We start from the raw sequence: 12,106 nt of genomic DNA, 5'->3' as shown, positions 1-12,106 counted from the left end.
TCCCTCTCTCCCCCTAAATAAATAAATAAATGTTAAAAATATACAAATTTTTTTAATTAAAAATTTTTTTTAAAGAAAAGAAGGAAGGACAGGGTTGTGGCTGGCAATCTCTGATGGAAGTGGGAAATGGTGAGAAACTTTAGTGAGGATTCAGAGAAGAGCAAAGTCTGCTGAGAAACTCATGGGCCCCTGATAAGTCCCACAAACGTCATTCCCCTCCTTTTGGACTTTGCACCAATAGCTGACTAGAATTCCGAGGCTCATCCTCCCTGCCCTCCCATCCCCATTTCTGAAAGAAACACCGACTTTCTCAAAAGTTGATTTCAATGATAAGTTGTACATAACACGCCAGCTGTCTGGCAAACTCATCTATCAAGAACGTAGACAACTGATGTTCCACATTTTATGTGCAACAGTTCCTGCTCATTAACCACGGGCAAGTCTCTTACTAGAACCTACTTTTCATTTCATCACAATGAAGATAAGCTCCAATTACATTTTGAGGCTGCATTTTAGAGAGCAAAGAAAGGGTCTGTGGCCATATTCAGAAAGGACAGCTGGCATCCTGACAGCAAAGATGATTAAACTATCATGACCAGACACCAACTCTGTGAGTAGCATAGCTGGGACGTCAGTGGAGGAGCAAACATCCCTCTACCTGCAGACGCTCTGGAGCACTTCCTCTCGCAGCCCTCTCACTCGTGAGGATGACCCGGAACTCATCAGGAAAAAGTTACTTTGAGCACTTTTTTAGGAGGCTGGAGAGTGCCGTGTGTTTTAGAACTTCCCACCAAAATTGTTAATATAAAAATACTTCACGGCTGAAACTACTGAGAAACTCAGCTACTTAGGGATGACATATTTCCTGGGAGCACCTGAGGGCCAAGATTGTTCTGTTCGTGGGTAGTAGCAATGAGCAAAGGGTTCACACAAGTGTGGCTTAAGCAGCATCTTATGACTCCTGAATGGTTCTCTGAAGTATATTTACAGATATTCTCAGGCTACAGAGGTTTTGCCATGCACTAGAGGCTAAAAATCTGGGAGTTGACCTTGACTGACTCCTCCCTTCATTCCATTTCATCTTGCCTCATCTCACTGTGTCCTATTTCATTTCATCTCATTACTTACTTACTTAATTCATCCAATGTTGAGTGCCTACTGTGTGCCAGGTACTATTCTAGTGCTGGGGATATATTTAAAAAAAAAAAACAGGGGCGCCTGGGTGGCACAGCAGTTAAACGTCTGCCTTCGGCTCAGGGCGGGATCCCGGCGTTATGGGCTCGAGCCCCACATCAGGCTCCTCTGCTATGAGCCTGTTTCTTCCTCTCCCACTCCCCCTGCTTGTGTTCCCTCTCTCATTGGCTGTCTCTATCTCTGTCGAATAAATAAATAAAATCTTTTAAAAACAAAAAAACAAAAAAACCCAAAAAAATAAAAATAAAAAAACAAACAGCAAAATCCCTCCATTTCTTATATTCTAGTGAGGGAAGATAGATAACACACAAAATCATAGGTAATTACATAGTCTGGAAAGTGATACGTTCTATGAAGAAAAGCATAACAGAGAAGAAGCCAAGAAAGTGCTCAGCTTCCTTTTCATTGAGAAAGTAATTTCTGAGCAAAAATCTAAGAGGTGAGAAAGGGAGCAGCTATCTTAGAGAAGAACATTCCAGAGAGCAGTAATTGCAAAGGCCCTGAGGCAGGAAATTCCTGTTATATTGAGGAAAAGCAATGAAGCCAGTGTGGCTAGACAATAGAGGGAGAGAAGAGGAAAAGGCCAGAGTTTAAGTGGCAGGCTGCACTGGGGCTCATAGCCATTAGGAAGACTGACTTTCACCATTAGTGAAGTAAGAAGTTTTGGAATGTTTTGAAAGGAAAGGAGTGAACTTGTATATTAACAGAGTTACTCTGGCTTCTGTATTGAGGAGGAAAGAGTAGAAGCAGAAAGATGAGTTAGCAGACCCTTGCAATCATCCAGGCAAAAGATGGGCATCCAGACTAGGCTGATAGCGGTGGTCCAGGGGATCGAGTCATATGAAGAAGTGAAGCAGGACTGGATATATGTGTTGTGAGGGAGAAACGGGTGTCAAGGATCACTCAAGGCACCTAGAAGGACGGGTTGCAGGGGAGGACGAAGAGCTCGGTTTGGGTCGTGGTAAGTTGAAGACGCCTGTCAGACCCATGTACAGTTGCCGAGCAGGATTTACAGATCTGGAGTTTAGGAAAGGGATCTGGCCTGGGGATCTTCGTTTGGGAGTCACCAGCTTGCAGACGGTATTTAAGGCCACAGGACCAGGTGGGCTCACCAGGGGAGCGGGTGGACACAGATAGAGGAGAGAACGCGCACAGACCAGAGCTCCGGGGCTCTCCTGTGTTGAAGGACAGACAGATGTGGAGGAAAAGAGCCAAGGAGCCTGAGAAGGAGGAGCCAGGGAAGTAGGAAGAAAAGTGGGAGCGTGTGATGTGCTCGAAGTCCAGGAACAGACTACTAGAAGGAGAAGAGGCTCAGCTACGTCACGTCCTGCTGCGTGTTAGGCAAGCCGGGCACCGGGCCAGGCTGCGGGGAGAAGGGGCTTATTTGAGGTGTTGACAATCAGTGCTGAGTGCTGGTCCTTCTTTCTCCAAATGACCACTCAGATCAACCCTGCTGCCCCACTGGTTGTCTCAGGCCACCATCCTCCATCTTCCCTGGCCCCTCAGCCAGCTCCGCCTCCGTCTGGACAGCACTTGGCATCCCAGTAGCGGTCGGTCACACGCGGGCTCTGAGCCCCTGAGGTGCAGTGGGTACACGCCGGATGTTGAAGACTGAGAACAACAACAAGAAAAGTGTAAAAATATCTCGTTAATTTTTTTGTATGGATTCATGTTGAAACGACCATATTTAGGGATTTTTGAGTTCAATGAAACATTATTCAGATCAATTATATCTGGTTTTATATTTTTTTGACATTTTACAAATGTGGCTACTAGAAAATTTAAAATATGTATGTGATTTGCATTTGTGGCTTGCGTTATATTTCTTTTTTTAAAAAAAATTATTTTTATTTATTGGGGGGGAGGGACAGAGGCAGAGAATCTTCAAGCAGACTCCCAGCTGAGCACGGACCCTGACGTGGGGCTCGATCCCCTGACCCATGACCTCATGACTTCATGGCCTGAGCCGAAACCAAGAGTTGACGCTTAACCAACTGAGCCACGCAGGTACCCTGATTGCATTGTATTTCTAATAGATAGTTGGGGATTGCCTGTAAAGGAATACAGAGAACTTCCTTGAGAGTGATAATAGTTGGGATAGATGCTTTTTCACTCTGCACCCAAAGTAATCTTTTAAAGGGATAAAATTGACCATGTCCATGCCATGCTTATTCCCTTCAATAGTGCATACGCTGCTTCAAAGCTAACAGGCCACGTCTTCAACCCGAGCCTCTGAGGGCTGGGCCTGCCGTCAGCCTCCCCACCAGGACCGGTCTCATTTCTTGTCTCTGCTCAGGACACACTGGCCACCTTCCTTCCGCCTGGGCTCTCTCTGGCTGGAGCCCTCTTCTCCAGCTTCTTTGTGTTGCTCACACATCTTCTGAGACTCACCGTGTGTCACCTCCTTGGGGAATCTTTCCATGGTCCTCAACCTGGGGGAGGCGCTCCACTTGTGATCTTCCCGCCTCCGAACTTTTTCTTGAGAGCACTTGTCCGACCATTACTTCTGCATATTCGAGTCTGCCTTTTCTCTACTAGGGTGTATGCTCCCCAGGGCAGAGTCTGTGCTGCCTGTTCATTAGTAGCCTTTGCACCCAAGACAAAGGACAGAAAGTGGAGTTTTACGTTTTATGGGACATTGCTACATTACATTGTTATGTTGAAACTATTTATGCTCTTTTTCTTTAAAATTGTTACATCAAAGCTGATATGGTGTTGCAGAGTTGAAAAAATACTTTTTTAAAAAAAGACTTAAATTTTTTAGAGCGTAAATTTAAGGTTCACAGCAAAATTGAGGGGAAGGGATGCATTGTTCCCATATACCCCTGTCCCCACACACGCACAGACTCCCACCCTGGGAACATCCCTCACCAGCGGGGCACATTTGCCACAATTGGTCCTTCGAGTCACCCCTCCCTCTCTCCAAATCCTTGGCAACCACTGTTCTTCCTACTGTTTCCATAGTTTCGCCTTTTCCAGAATGCCATGTGTTTGGAATCATATAGAGTATGATTTTCAGACTGGCTTCTTTCACGTGGCAATACGCCTTGAAGTTCTCGCCAGGTCTTTTCATGGCTTGATAGCCCATTTCCCTTGAGCACTGAATAATGTCCCATTGTCTGGATGTCCCACAGCTTATTTATCCAGTCACCTCCTGAAGGACATCGTGGTCCGTGCTTTCGAGTTCGGGCAATTACGAATGAAGCTGCTATGAATATCTGTGTGCAGGTCTGTGTGGACATAAAGTTTTAACTACTTTGGGTAAATCGAAAAGCTTATTTCGAAGTTGAAGAGAATTGCTTGCTGGTTTTGTGAGGTTTTTTGTAATTTATTTTTCTTGCTCTTTTAAAAACTAAAGTAAAATGTGCATAGAGGGAAATGCACAAATATCAAGTGAATGATTCTCTGTCTTTTGGCAAATCCATACATTCGTGTGATCAACATTGCAATCAGGGTATCCGAAGAGTTCCTTCACTCTCAAGGAAGTTCTCTGTATTCCTTTACGGGCAATCCGTGCCCTCAAACACAAGCACTCCCCGATTTCTACCACCATAGATTAGTTTTGCCTCTTGATAAGCTTCGTATAAATAGAATCCTACAGCACATAGTTGGCTGTATTTGGCTTCTTTCGCCCAGCATCATGGTTTTGAGATTCATCCACGTTCTACCTTTTTTTTAAAATGTTTTTTATTATATTATGTTAGTCACCATACAGTACATCCCCGGTTTCCGATGCAAGGCTCGATGATTGATTAGTTGCGTATAACACCCAGTGCACCATGCAATACGTGCCCTCCTTACTACCCATCACCGGTCTATTCCATTCCCTCACTCCCCTCCCCTCTGAACACGTTCTACCTTTTTATTGCTGAGTAACTGATTAGATATATTACAATTTTTCTATTCACCTCCTGATAGGTATTTTTGGGTTGCTTGGGGCAATTATGAATAAAACTCCTAGAAATAGTTGTGTCCAAGCCTTTTGTATACATGTTATCATTTTGTTAGTAACACTTAGCAAGGGAATGACTGGCTCATGTGGTGTGCGTGTGTTTAAGTTTATAAAAAGTCATTAAGCCAATTTATGAGGGCTTCCGGTTTTCCACATCCTCATTAACACTTAGTCTTATTAATTTTCAGTCTTATTAATTTCAGTCATTCCAGTGAGTGTGAAGCGATAGCTCATTGTGGTATTAAGTTGCGTTTCTTTGATGAGTATTGATGTTGAGCATTTTTTCATGTCCTTATTTAGCCATTCATAAATTTTCTTTTATTGGTTCAAATATTTTACCTGTTTTAAAACTGGGTTGTCTTGTTCCTACTGAGTTGTAAGTTTTTTATATATTCTAGGTAAAGTAATTTGTTTCAGTTATATATTTTGTGAATATTTTCAGCCTATCTGTGACTTGCCTTTTTATTTTCTTAAATGTATTCTTTAAAGAGCACAAGATATATTGATTTGGAAGTCCATTTAATCTATTTTTTTTCATTTCTAGTAGATGACTTTTGAGTCCTAAGAAATGTTTGCCTACCCCAAAGTCTCAAGATTTGGCCCTGTGTTTTCTTCTAGATGTTTTATGGACTTTACATTTAGGTCTTGATTCATTTTGAATTAATGTCTGTAATGGTGTGAGGTACAGATTGAAGTTAAGTTTAGTCTCCCCCCCATAAATACACAATTGTTCCAGTACCATTTATTATAAAATAATGAATTTCTTATCCCATTGAATTAGGTTGATACCTTTATTTAAAAAATTTTTTTTAAATCATGTATGTATATGTGTGCCTATGTGTGGGGGGGTGTGTGTTTCTGAACTCTGTTCTGTTCCATTTACCTATATGTCGTCTTTATGTCAATAACACATTCTCTTGATTTCTGTAGACTTAAATTAAGTTTTGATTTCAGGTAGTGTAAGTCTTCCAATATTATTCTTCTTTTCAAAATAGTTTCGACTTGTCAACCTCTACAATAAAAGCTTGCGAGAATTTTGATTGGGAGTATATTAACTCTATTGATCAATTTGGAAAGGATTGACATCTTAACAATATTAAATGTTCCAATTCATTAACATGATATAATTCTCTATTTATTTCGGTCTTGAATTTCTCTCAAAAATGTTTGGCAGTTTCCAAACTGTAAGTATTTTAGGGTTTTTGATACTATTGTAAATATCTAAATTTTTCATTTTCCAAAATTTGTTCACCAGAATATTTTTAAAAATAATTTTTGAATGATTGACCTCACTGTTCTGTGACCTTGCTATATTCACCTATTAGTTCTAGGAATTTTTTGTAAGTTCCTTAAGATTATGTATAAACACAAATGTGTTGTCTTTGAATAACATTTTGCTTATTCCTTTTCAATTTTTATGTTATAAATTTCTTTTTATTGCCCCACTGCACTGCCCGGGACCTCTAGTAACATGTTAGAATGTTGGGATAAAAGTGGGCATTCTTTATGTTCTCCATCATAATGGGAATATGTTCTATATTTTTCCATTAAGGTGTAGCTTTATTAAAATAGAAGTTTCCTTATCTTCTCAGTTTTCAGAGTTTTTATAATGAATAGGTGTGAAACCTTTAAAAATGCTTTTTTCTTTATTTGCTGAAATAATCATATATTTTCTCCTTTATTTTATTAATATGGTGGATTACACTGATGTATATTTGAATGTGGAACAGACTTTACGTTGATTATAAGCCAATAAAGGGATAAAAAGGGAGAAACCTCCTTTTCATATATTGTTTGATTCTATTTTCTAATCTTTTGCTGTGCACATATTTGCCTCTATGCTCGGGAAGATTATTGATCTGCAATTTTATTTTCTTATAATGTCCTTATTAGATTTTTGTATCAAGATTATGGAGGTTTCATCAAATGAACTGGGAAGCGTTTCTTCCTCTCTGTTTTCTGGTGGAAAGCTACAATTTTACAGAGATGAGAAATGGGGGCTGCCGAGGGGGCTGGAATGTGTGTGACGATGTGCATGGGGGGGTCTGCCTGGGCCCTGGCCACAGAGTGCTGGAGGGTACAGGGCGTGGGTTCATGATGCTCGGGGCTGAGGGCTGAGCAGAGATTTCAAAGACTGCACAGGCTAGGACACCTACGAGTTTGGGCCCAGTCTGAACAGAGCAAACTGGCCGAGACCACAGCATTGAACTGAGAATGAAAAGGCTACATGTTAAGAGAAGGATCATACCCAGGGGTAAGGGCTCTGCCCTGAAACAGAACAAGCTGAAACAAACACGTCCCCTTCCTCAGCTTGGTTGTTTTGGATGCCTCTTCTTTCTCTGCACCCAGTAGTACTAACACTAGCCGGCATCCACAGGGTGCTCACATGATACCAGGTAGGCTGGACTCACTGTTTTACTTCTGTCGGTTCGATTTATCATACTAGCCACCCTGTAAGGCAAGTCATATTTTTATCTCAGTCACAGATGCAGAAATGGAAATCCTAGGAGATGAAGCAACTTGCCCAATGCTGCACAGTAAGTAGCAGAGCTGGCGTTGAACGCATGTGACCTGCCCCCAACATCCACATTCTTAACCACATCGTTTCTCCTTCCATTTTCCCCAGAGTGATACCAGCAGGCAGACATATCTACCGGGTCCGCTCCCCTTCCCTTCGTTCCTGACACCACAGCCTTGGTTCAGCCTCTCCGCATTCCTGGTCTTGATTTTTATCATGATCTTCCGATAGATTTCCCTGCCTCTATATCTTATCAGAGAGATATTTCTAAACTGCAGATCTGATCATACAAAATCTTTTTTTTTCTGCTTAAAATCCATTCATGATGGCACCTAAGGCCTGTTATGGTCTGGCGTCCACCTTTCTATCCAGCACTTTCTCCCTTCCTCTTTCTTTTTCTCCCTCATTTTTTTCTCCCCCAGCTTTATTGAGGTACGATTGACAAGTAAAATTATCATGTATTTTCAGTGTATGAGGTAACAGTCTGATACACACATACATTGTGAACGGATGCCCACAATCCCACAATAAATTAACCCATCACCTCCCATAGCTACCTTTTGTGTGTAGTCTGAACACTTAAGTTCTACCCTCTTAGCAAATTTCAATTACACAACACAGTATTATCAACTTTAATCACCACATTATACATTAGATCCTCCGACTTTGTCTTATCACTGGAAATTTGTACCCTTTTACCTACCCTCCCCATCTGCCTCACCCCTCCCCCACTTCGGCAACCACCATTCCACTCTGTTCCTATGATTCCACTTTTCTCGCCCTCATTCTTTGCTGTTCTAGCAATATACACCTCTTTGTCATTTTAAAAGATCATGTTATTTCATGCCTCTGAGCTTTTGCCCATGTTGTTCCCTCTGCCTCAAATACCTTTCCCCTACTTGTCAGCCTGGCACCCTTGCCTCCTCTCTCAAGTCTATCCAGGCTCCTCCCAGGCTCACATAGGCCCCTCCCGAGCCCCAGTGCAGGGCCTGGCAGATCTCTGGTCTCTGGTTAGCTCACTCCTGGGTCCTGGCCACATCTCGATTATTCCCGGCACACGGGGGGCTTGCAACAAATGCTCCTTGAGATGTGGTACACGGCGAACGCCTAGCACTGGCTGAGTGATGTGTTACTGTCCTTCCCTCATATGAGAGGAAGTGAAGGTGAAGGGCGTCTTCAGAAGTCTACATGCACCAGGAAAGGGAGGTGAGACAGCAGAATGTCTTTTGGTTTCACAGCTTTCCTGTGGCTGGCCTTGCTTTATTAGAATCTCACAAGAACGAGAGATTTTTCTTCCTTGTTTTTAGACACAGCTGAGATCCCACTTAAGTGTGTCATTGTTCTCTGCCTGCCTCCTTTGCCTGTTTATTCTTAGAATTGTCTTTCTCTCAGAAGGGAGCTCTCACAAGACCCAAGTGATCCCAAGGCACTGGGGAGTGCTGCCCTGGGGTGGGGGCTCCTCGGCCGGGCTGTGTTGGAGCAGAGGGGCAGGCGCCCCTGTGCACTGTCCGTGGCCTTCCTCTTGCCCACCCTGTGTGCGTGAACAGGACGGGGGCTCTGTTAATGGAGATGTGGCCGAGCGGCCTGCCCACCTTCCTGCTCAAACTTGCCAGAAAGTTGTGTCATAGGATCACTTTTGTTTTTGCTATTTAAGTTTTTCTCCTCTTGAAAGAAATTTTACTAAGATTCTGAGCAGGTATTTGCCTAACCTGTAGCTTTGGGAGAAGGGAGGGTATCGGCAGGCCCTGCTGACCTGCATGGCGGTGGGAGCCTTAGCCAGGGCCTGCCCAGACCAATTTCGCTGAAACTTAGCTGTCCCGGAGTGGGCAGTCACAGACTCAGGGTGCTTCCTACAGAAGGAAGCCAGCTTGTCATCTGGTCCCATCAGACTCCCCCAGCCTGGATCAGGTACACCATTTCGAACTGCCTCTCACATGCTGTATTTTTCCTTCACACACTACCAGAGTTTGCAACATATTTGAAGGATTCTCTTCTTAATGATTTCCTCCTCCACTGGACCATGAGATCCGCAAAAATAGAATGTGTCTGTTGAATCGAGACCCCAGCCCAATGCCGGGCACATAATACTTGTCGAATGAATGAATGTTTTCCATCAGCCTTACAGCTTGGAAGAGGAAGAGATTTATAAGATTCTTTTATCATAATGTATTGTCCCCCTTTCACCAGCATGACACTGACTGAGACAAGGCCACTTCTAACCTGCCTGCCCAGCAGTGGAGGTGGTTGGCATCGGCCCTCACACGCTCAGTCTAGAGTCCCCATCTTTGCTGTGGTCTGTGCCAGGCACTGCGGTAGCGACTTGGTCAGGGCTGAATTGTATCCCCTCAACATTCATAGGTGGAAGCCCTAACCTTCAATGTGACTGTATTTAGGGATAGGGCCTTTAAAGAGGTGATTAATACCAAATAGGTCACCTGACATGAAGTCCTAATCCAATAGGACTGGGAAGGCCATGTAAGGAGACAGTGGCCACCTACAAGGCAAGGAGATGGATTTCAGGAGAAGCTAACCCTGCTGACACCTTGGTCTTGGACTTCCCACTTCCAGAACTATGAGACAATACATTTCTGTTGTCAAAGCCACTTCATCTGTGGTACTTTGCTATGGCAACCCTAGAAAACTAATACATACTAATAATAACTAATCGTTCAGTGTAAAAATAAATGAGAGGTATGGAAAGGTAAGGGAGAGAATCATTGCTTCCGCGGGGTCTGGAAGGCTTTGAGGAGGAGGGAGTGTGTGAGCTGGTCTTGAGGAAATGAAAGGACTTTAGCAGAAGGTCATGGAGCATCTTCCGGGGCCAAGCTGGTTCCAGGCCGGAGGTTCTATTTCTGTGACTCCCCTTGGGGCTGACTGCTTTGCTGGGGGGAAAGAAGTTCCACCTGAGGAAATGGAGCCTAACTGAGGTTAAGTGATTTGTGTAAGGTTATCCGTTGTTAGGTAGCAGAGGCAGAATTTGAACCCAAGGCTACTTTAGACCAAAGCTGCTTTTCTTTCCATTACACTAGGCACAGAGGGATCAGAGAATGACGATGATAATAACGCCCCGTCCACAAGAACTATGAGCCTGGCATGCACAGAAGTGATATACACCATCTCATTTAACCACCTCCAAAAAAAAACACCAGGGAGTTACTCTGATCAGCTTTATCTTACAAATTCCAAGAAGAGGCACAGAAAGGCTTAAGAAAACTCATTCAACATCACACAACTAGTAAGGGATGGAGTTAGAAAATGAATCTAGGTTGGCTTTAGAATCCATGTACCTAACCCATTCATTTAGTTTTTCCATATGTGCAGAGGTCTGGGGGCTGGGACATGGCATGGGGGCAGGGAGGCATGCGGGCTGCCTATTGCTGGTTTTATAATTTCTAGGCCAAGAGTCTTTTAGGACAAGGATTAATTGGCAAAATTTTGTCTAAGCAGTAACAGTAGTCATAACGAGCAATCATAAATATCGTCAAATACTCACTTTCTCTGGGGCAAACCAATTAAGGTAAGGACAGTGTGTCTCCTTAAATCAGCTCTGCACCTTCCAATGAGCACGGAGCTCCTGGTGGCTCTGGGATTGAATCAACTGTGAACTGAGACCAGTGGTGGGTGCTCCTGTAACTAATAACCCCAGAGGAAGCTACAGATCCCTGGGTCTTCAATGTCACAGCCATGTTTGCTACAAACTTTACATCTAATAGTCATCCCTCGGCCTGGGAGTGAGAGCCAGGCTTGGAGGACTAGGGTCCCAGGAACCTGTAGCTTAGGGCAGGCTGAGGCCCAGTCTGGTTCCTTTAGGTGGCCGTCAGCCTCTCCCCAACTCAGCAGCCCTGGCCTGCGAGGTAGCAAAGGTGCAGGATAGCCCCCTTTCAGCCATGGTGCCTGGAGACTCTCTAGAGCTCCATCCCGCATATTAGAGGAGAATCTTTAGCACTCCATTATTGTGTATTGGGTCTGTGTAGGATGGGCAGAACTTTGCTTAGCTCAGCGCCCAGAGTTCCCTCAGAAACAGGCCCAGGGTCTCCCTGCCCTTCCATCTTTGCTCTGCTCACCAGCAGTCCTCATAGGAGCCCATGGTGGTTGCTAAACAAGCCATCTTGACGTCCTCCCTCTAGGTGGATTCCCTATCTCTATGTCCATCTTCCCTGCAGCCGAATGGACAGACCTGGGCCAGAGATTCTGCAGGACCCCTGTAAGGACACTTGGGTCCTCCCTCCAAGAAGAGCCAGTCACTGCCCCTTGGATGACTTCACCTTCCAATGTGGCTGGTGTTCCCATTTTATTTATTTATTTATTTATTTATTTATTTATTTATTTATTTATTGAGAGGAGGGGGTGGGGAGGGGCAGAGGGAGACGGAGAGGGAGAGAGAGAGAAAATCTCAAGCAGACTCCTCACTGAGTGGAAACCCACTGCGGGGCTCTATCTCA

This window comes from Ursus maritimus, unplaced genomic scaffold (assembly GCF_017311325.1).
Source record: "Ursus maritimus isolate PB19 unplaced genomic scaffold, ASM1731132v1 scaffold_13, whole genome shotgun sequence".
Classification (NCBI taxonomy): Eukaryota; Metazoa; Chordata; class Mammalia; order Carnivora; family Ursidae; genus Ursus; species Ursus maritimus.
The sequence above is the reverse complement of the archived record's forward strand: the minus strand, read 5'-3'. Positions refer to the sequence as shown.